Source organism: Cherax quadricarinatus, unplaced genomic scaffold (genome assembly GCF_038502225.1).
Source record: "Cherax quadricarinatus isolate ZL_2023a unplaced genomic scaffold, ASM3850222v1 Contig812, whole genome shotgun sequence".
NCBI lineage: Eukaryota > Metazoa > Arthropoda > Malacostraca > Decapoda > Parastacidae > Cherax > Cherax quadricarinatus.
Window position 1 is genome coordinate 9,154 of NW_027195838.1, and position 9,153 is coordinate 18,306.

The following is a 9,153-nucleotide window of genomic DNA, read 5'->3' on the forward strand; positions in this document are numbered from 1 at the left end:
TGTCGGGTAGACATACACACTGGCGTCTACCTTGTCGGGTAGACATACACACTGGCGTCTACCTTGTCGGGTAGACATACACACTGGCGTCTACCTTGTCGGGTAGACATACACACTGGCGTCTACCTTGTCGGGTAGACATACACACTGGCGTCTACCTTGTCGGGTAGACATACACACTGGCGTCTACCTTGTCGGGTAGACACACACACTGGCGTCTACCTTGTCGGGTAGACATACACACTGGCGTCTACCTTGTCGGGTAGACATACACACTGGCGTCTACCTTGTCGGGTAGACATACACACTGGCGTCTACCTTGTCGGGTAGACATACACACTGGCGTCTACCTTGTCGGGTAGACATACACACTGGCGTCTACCTTGTCGGGTAGACATACACACTGGCGTCTACCTTGTCGGGTAGACATACACACTGGCGTCTACCTTGTCGGGTAGACATACACACTGGCGTCTACCTTGTCGGGTAGACATACACACTGGCGTCTACCTTGTCGGGTAGACATACACACTGGCGTCTACCTTGTCGGGTAGACATACACACTGGCGTCTACCTTGTCGGGTAGACATACACACTGGCGTCTACCTTGTCGGGTAGACATACACACTGGCGTCTACCTTGTCGGGTAGACATACACACTGGCGTCTACCTTGTCGGGTAGACATACACACTGGCGTCTACCTTGTCCTGTAGACATACACACTGGCGTCTACCTTGTCGGGTAGACATACACACTGGCGTCTACCATACACACTGGCGTCTACCTTGTCGGGTAGACGGGTCTACCTTGTCGGGTAGACATACACACTGGCGTCTACCTTGTCGGGTAGACATACACACTGGCGTCTACCTTGTCGGGAAGACATACACACTGGCGGTCGGGTAGACATCTACTGGCGTCTACCTTGTCGGGTAGACATACACACTGGTGTCTACCTTGTCGGGTAGACATACACACTGGCGTCTACACATACACACTGGCGTCTACCTTGTCGGGTAGACATACACACTGGCGGTCGGGTCTACCTTGTCGGGTAGACATACACACTGGCGTCTACCTTGTCGGGTAGACATACACACTGGCGTCTACCTTGTCGGGTAGACATACACACTGGCGTCTACCTTGTCGGGTAGACATACACACTGGCGTCTACCTTGTCGGGTAGACATACACACTGGCGTCTACCTTGTCGGGTAGACATACACACTGGCGTCTACCTTGTCGGGTAGACATACACACTGGCGTCTACCTTGTCGGGTAGACATACACACTGGCGTCTACCTTGTCGGGTAGACATACACACTGGCGTCTACCTTGTCGGGTAGATATACACACTGGCGTCTACCTTGTCGGGTAGACATACACACTGGCGTCTACTGGCGTCTACCTTGTCGGGTAGACTACCTTGTCGGGTAGACATACACACTGGCGTCTACCTTGTCGGGTAGACATACACACTGGCGTCTACCTTGTCGGGTAGACATAAACACTGGCGTCTAGTAGACATACACACTGGCGTCTACCTTGTCGGGTAGACATACACACTGGCGTCTACCTTGTCGGGTAGACATACACACTGGCGTCTACCTTGTCGGGTAGACATACACACTGGCGTCTACCTTGTCGGGTAGACATACACACTGGCGTCTACCTTGTCGGGTAGACATACACACTGGCGTCTACCTTGTCGGGTAGACATACACACTGGCGTCTACCTTGTCGGGTAGACATACACACTGGCGTCTACCTTGTCGGGTAGACATACACACTGGCGTCTACCTTGTCGGGTAGACATACACACTGGCGTCTACCTTGTCGGGTAGACATACACACTGGCGTCTACCTTGTCGGGTAGACATACACACTGGCGTCTACCTTGTCGGGTAGACATACACACTGGCGTCTACCTTGTCGGGTAGACATACACACTGGCGTCTACCTTGTCGGGTAGACATACACACTGGCGTCTACCTTGTCGGGTAGACATACACACTGGCGTCTACCTTGTCGGGTAGACATACACACTGGCGTCTACCTTGTCGGGTAGACATACACACTGGCGTCTACCTTGTCGGGTAGACATACACACTGGCGTCTACCTTGTCGGGTAGACATACACACTGGCGTCTACCTTGTCGGGTAGACATACACACTGGCGTCTACCTTGTCGGGTAGACATACACACTGGCGTCTACCTTGTCGGGTAGACATACACACTGGCGTCTACCTTGTCGGGTAGACATACACACTGGCGTCTACCTTGTCGGGTAGACATACACACTGGCGTCTACCTTGTCGGGTAGACATACACTACTACCTTGTCGGGTAGGCGTCTACCTTGTCGGGTAGACATACACACTGGCGTCTACCTTGTCGGGTAGACATACACACAGGCGTCTACCTTGTCGGGTAGACATACACACTGGCGTCTACCTTGTCGGGTAGACATACACACTGGCGTCTACCTTGTCGGGTAGACATACACACTGGCGTCTACCTTGTCGGGTAGACATACACACTGGCGTCTACCTTAGACATCTGGGTCTAGACATACACACTGGCGTCTACCTTGTCGGGTAGACATACACACTGGCGTCTACCTTGTCGGGTAGACATACACACTGGCGTCTACCTTGTCGGGTAGACATACACACTGGCGTCTACTTGTCTAGACATACACACTGGCGTCTACCTTGTCGGGTAGACATACACACTGGCGTCTACCTTGTCGGGTAGACATACACACTAGCGTCTACCTTGTCGGGTAGACATACACACTGGCGTCTACCTTGTCGGGTAGACATACACACTGGCGTCTACCTTGTCGGGTAGACATACACACTGGCGTCTACCTTGTCGGGTAGACATACACACTGGCGTCTACCTTGTCGGGTAGACATACACACTGGCGTCTACCTTGTCGGGTAGACATACACACTGGCGTCTACCTTGTCGGGTAGACATTGTCTCGGGTAGACATACACACTGGCGTCTACCTTGTCGGGTAGACATACACACTGGCGTCTACCTTGTCGGGTAGACATACACACTGGCGTCTACCTTGTCGGGTAGACATACACACTGGCGTCTACCTTGTCGGGTAGACATACACACTGGCGTCTACCTTGTCGGGTAGACATACACACTGGCGTCTACCTTGTCGGGTAGACATACACACTGGCGTCTACCTTGTCGGGTAGACATACACACTGGCGTCTACCTTGTCGGGTAGACATACACACTGGCGTCTACCTTGTCGGGTAGACATACACACTGGCGTCTACCTTGTCGGGTAGACATACACACTGGCGTCTACCTTGTCGGGTAGACATACACACTGGCGTCTACCTTGTCGGGTAGACATACACACTGGCGTCTACCTTGTCGGGTAGACATACACACTGGCGTCTACCTTGTCGGGTAGACATACACACTGGCGTCTACCTTGTCGGGTAGACATACACACTGGCGTCTACCTTGTCGGGTAGACATACACACTGGCGTCTACCTTGTCGGGTAGACATACACACTGGCGTCTACCTTGTCGGGTAGACATACACACTGGCGTCTACCTTGTCGGGTAGACATACACACTGGCGTCTACCTTGTCGGGTAGACATACACACTGGCGTCTACCTTGTCGGGTAGACATACACACTGGCGTCTACCTTGTCGGGTAGACATACACACTGGCGTCTACCTTGTCGGGTAGACATACACACTGGCGTCTACCTTGTCGGGTAGACATACACACTGGCGTCTACCTTGTCGGGTAGACATACACACTGGCGTCTACCTTGTCGGGTAGACATACACACTGGCGTCTACCTTGTCGGGTAGACATACACACTGGCGTCTACCTTGTCGGGTAGACATACACACTGGCGTCTACCTTGTCGGGTAGACATCGGGTCGGGTAGACATACACACTGGCGTCTACCTTGTCGGGTAGACATACACACTGGCGTCTACCTTGTCGGGTAGACATACCTTGTCGGGTAGACATACACATTGGCCTCTACCTTGACTGGTAGACATACACACTGGCGTCTACCTTGTCGGGTAGACATACACACTGGCGTCTACCTTGTCGGGTAGACATACACACTGGTCGGGTCTACTGGCGTCTACCTTGTCGGGTAGACATACACACTGGCGTCTACCTTGTCGGGTAGACATACACACTGGCGTCTACCTTGTCGGGTAGACATACACACTGGCGTCTACCTTGTCGGGTAGACATACACACTGGCGTCTACCTTGTCGGGTAGACATACACACTGTCGTCTACCTTGTCGGGTAGACATACACACTGGCGTCTACCTTGTCGGGTAGACATACACACTGGCGTCTACCTTGTCGGGTAGACATACACACTGGCGTCTACCTTGTCGGGTAGACATACACACTGGCGTCTACCTTGTCGGGTAGACATACACACTGGCGTCTACCTTGTCGGGTAGACATACACACTGGCGTCTACCTTGTCGGGTAGACATACACACTGGCGTCTACTTTCTCGGGTAGACATACACACTGGCGTCTACCTTGTCGGGTAGACATACACACTGGCGTCTACCTTGTCGGGTAGACATACACACTGGCGTCTACCTTGTCGGGTAGACATACACACTGGCGTCTACCTTGTCGGGTAGACATACACACTGGCGTCTACCTTGTCGGGTAGACATACACACTGGCGTCTACCTTGTCGGGTAGACATACACACTGGCGTCTACCTTGTCGGGTAGACATACACACTACCTTGTCGGGTAGACATACACACTGGCGTCTACCTTGTCGGGTAGACAAACACACTCGGGTAGACATACACACATGCGTCTACCTTGTCGGGTAGACATACACACTGGCGTCTACCTTGTCGGGTAGACATACACACTGGCGTCTACCTTGTCGGGTAGACATACACACTGGCGTCTACCTTGTCGGGTAGACATACACACTGGCGTCTACCTTGTCGGGTAGACATACACACTGGCGTCTACCTTGTCGGGTAGACATACACACTGGCGTCTACCTTGTCGGGTAGACATACACACTGGCGTCTACCTTGTCGGGTAGACATACACACTGGCGTCTACCTTGTCGGGTAGACATACACACTGGCGTCTACCTTGTCGGGTAGACATACACACTGGCGTCTACCTTGTCGGGTAGACATACACACTGGCGTCTACCTTGTCGGGTGGACGTCTACCTTGTCGGGTAGACATACACACTTGTCTACCTTGTCGGGTAGACATACACACTGGCGTCTACCTTGTCGGGTAGACATACACACTGGCGTCTACCTTGTCGGGTAGACATACACACTGGCGTCTACCTTGTTGACATACACACTGGGTAGACATACACACTGGCGTCTACCTTGTCGGGTAGACATACACACTGGCGTCTACCTTGTCGGGTAGACATACACACTGGCGTCTACCTTGTCGGGTAGACATACACACTGGCGTCTACCTTGTCGGGTAGACATACACACTGGCGTCTACCTTGTCGGGTAGACATACACACTGGCGTCTACCTTGTCGGGTAGACATACACACTGGCGTCTACCTTGTCGGGTAGACATACACACTGGCGTCTACCTTGTCGGGTAGACATACACACTGGCGTCTACCTTGTCGGGTAGACATACACACTGGCGTCTACCTTGTCGGGTAGACATACACACTGGCGTCTACCTTGTCGGGTAGACATACACACTGGCGTCTACCTTGTCGGGTAGACATACACACTGGCGTCTACCTTGTCGGGTAGACATACACACTGGCGTCTACCTCGTCGGGTAGACATACACACTGGCGTCTACCTCGTCGGGTAGACATACACACTGGCGTCTACCTCGTCGGGTAGACATGCATACTGGCGTCTACCTCGTCGGGTAGACATGCACACTGGCGTCTACCTTGTCGGGTAGACATACACACTGGCGTCTACCTTGTCGGGTAGACATACACACTGGCGTCTACCTTGTCGGGTAGACATACACACTGGCGTCTACCTTGTCGGGTAGACATACACACTGGCGTCTACCTTGTCGGGTAGACATACACACTGGCGTCTACCTTGTCGGGTAGACATACACACTGGCGTCTACCTTGTCGGGTAGACATACACACTGGCGTCTACCTTGTCGGGTAGACATACACACTGTCGGGTAGACATACACACTGGTAGTGGCGTTACCTCGTCGGCTAGACATACACACTGGCGTCTACCTTGTCGGGTAGACATACACACTGGCGTCTACCTTGTCGGGTAGACATACACACTGGCGTCTACCTTGTCGGGTAGTACTACACACTGGCGTCTACCTTGTCGGGTAGACATACACACTGGCGTCTACCTTGTCGGGTAGACATACACACTGGCGTCTACCTTGTCGGGTAGACATACACACTGGCGTCTACCTTGTCGGGTAGACATACACACTGGCGTCTACCTTGTCGGGTAGACATACACACTGGCGTCTACCTTGTCGGGTAGACATACACACTGGCGTCTACCTTGTCGGGTAGACATACACACTGGCGTCTACCTTGTCGGGTAGACATACACACTGGCGTCTACCTTGTCGGGTAGACATACACACTGGCGTCTACCTTGTCGGGTAGACATACACACTGGCGTCTACCTTGTCGGGTAGACATACACACTGGCGTCTACCTTGTCGGGTAGACATACACACTGGCGTCTACCTTGTCGGGTAGACATACACACTGGCGTCTACCTTGTCGGGTAGACTGGGTAGACATACACACTGGCGTCTACCTTGTCGGGTAGACATACACACTGGCGTCTACCTTGTCGGGTAGACATACACACTGGCGTCTACCTTGTCGGGTAGACATACACACTGGCGTCTACCTTGTCGGGTAGACATACACACTGGCGTCTACCTTGTCGGGTAGACATACACACTGGCGTCTACCTTGTCGGGTAGACATACACACTGGCGTCTACGTTGTCGGGTAGACATTGTCTACCTTGTCGGGTAGACATACACACTGGCGTCTACCTTGTCGGGTAGACATACATACTGGCGTCTACCTTGTCGGGTAGACATACACACTGGCGTCTACCTTGTCGTTTAGACATACACACTGGCGTCTACCTTGTCGGGTAGACATACACACTGGCGTCTACCTTGTCGGGTAGACATACACACTGGCGTCTACCTTGTCGGGTAGACATACACACTGGCGTCTACCTTGTCGGGTAGACATACACACTGGTGTCTACCTTGTCGGGTAGACATACACACTGGCGGGTAGACATACACACTGGCGTCTACCTTGTCGGGTAGACATACACACTGGCGTCTACCTTGTCGGGTAGACATACACACTGGCGTCTACCTTGTCGGGTAGACATACACACTGGCGTCTACCTTGTCGGGTAGACATACACACTGGCGTCTACCTTGTCGGGTAGACATACACACTGGCGTCTACCTTGTCGGGTAGACATACACACTGGCGTCTACCTTGTCGGGTAGACATACACACTGGCGTCTACCTTGTCGGGTAGACATACACACTGGCGTCTACCTTGTCGGGTAGACATACACACTGGCGTCTACCTTGTCGGGTAGACATACACACTGGCGTCTACCTTGTCGGGTAGACATACACACTGGCGTCTACCTTGTCGGGTAGACATACACACTGGCGTCTACCTTGTCGGGTAGACATACACACTGGCGTCTACCTTGTCGGGTAGACATACACACTGGCGTCTACCTTGTCGGGTAGACATACACACTGGCGTCTACCTTGTCGGGTAGACATACACACTGGCGTCTACCTTGTCGGGTAGACATACACACTGGCGTCTACCTTGTCTTGTCGGGTAGACATACACACTGGCGTCTACCTTGTCGGGTAGACATACACACTGGCGTCTACCTTGTCGGGTAGACATACACACTGGCGTCTACCTTGTCGGGTAGACATACACACTGGCGTCTACCTTGTCGGGTAGACATACACACTGGCGTCTACCTTGTCCACACTGGCGTCTACCTTGTCGGGTAGACATACACACTGGCGTCTACCTTGTCGGGTAGACATACACACTGGCGTCTACCTTGTCGGGTAGACATACACACTGGCGTCTACCTTGTCGGGTAGACATACACACTGGCGTCTACCTTGTCGGGTAGACATACACACTGGCGTCTACCTTGTCGGGTAGACATACACACTGGCGTCTACCTTGTCGGGTAGACATACACACTGGCGTCTACCTTGTCGGGTAGACATACACACTGGCGTCTACCTTGTCGGGTAGACATACACACTGGCGTCTACCTTGTCGGGTAGACATACACACTGGCGTCTACCTTGTCGGGTAGACATACACACTGACATACACACTGGCGTCTACCTTGTCGGGTAGACATACACACTGGCGTCTACCTTGTCGGGTAGACATACACACTGGCGTCTACCTTGTCGGGTAGACATACACACTGGCGTCTACCTTGTCGGGTAGACATACACACTGGCGTCTACCTTGTCGGGTAGACATACACACTGGCGTCTACCTTGTCGGGTAGACATACACACTGGCGTCTACCTTGTCGGGTAGACATACACACTGGCGTCTACCTTGTCGGGTAGACATACACACTGGCGTCTACCTTGTCGGGTAGACATACACACTGGCGTCTACCTTGTCGGGTAGACATACACACTGGCGTCTACCTTCGGGTAGACATCTGGGGTAGACATACACACTGGCGTCTACCTTGTCGGGTAGACATACACACTGGCGTCTACCTTGTCGGGTAGACATACACACTGGCGTCTACCTTGTCGGGTAGACATACACACTGGCGTCTACCTTGTCGGGTAGACATACACACTGGCGTCTACCTTGTCGGGTAGACATACACACTGGCGTCTACCTTGTCGGGTAGACATACACACTGGCGTCTACCTTGTCGGGTAGACATACACACTGGCGTCTACCTTGTCGGGTAGACATACACACTGGCGTCTACCTTGTCGGGTAGACATACACACTGGCGTCTACCTTGTCGGGTAGACATACACACTGGCGTCTACCTTGTCGGGTAGACATACACACTGGCGTCTACC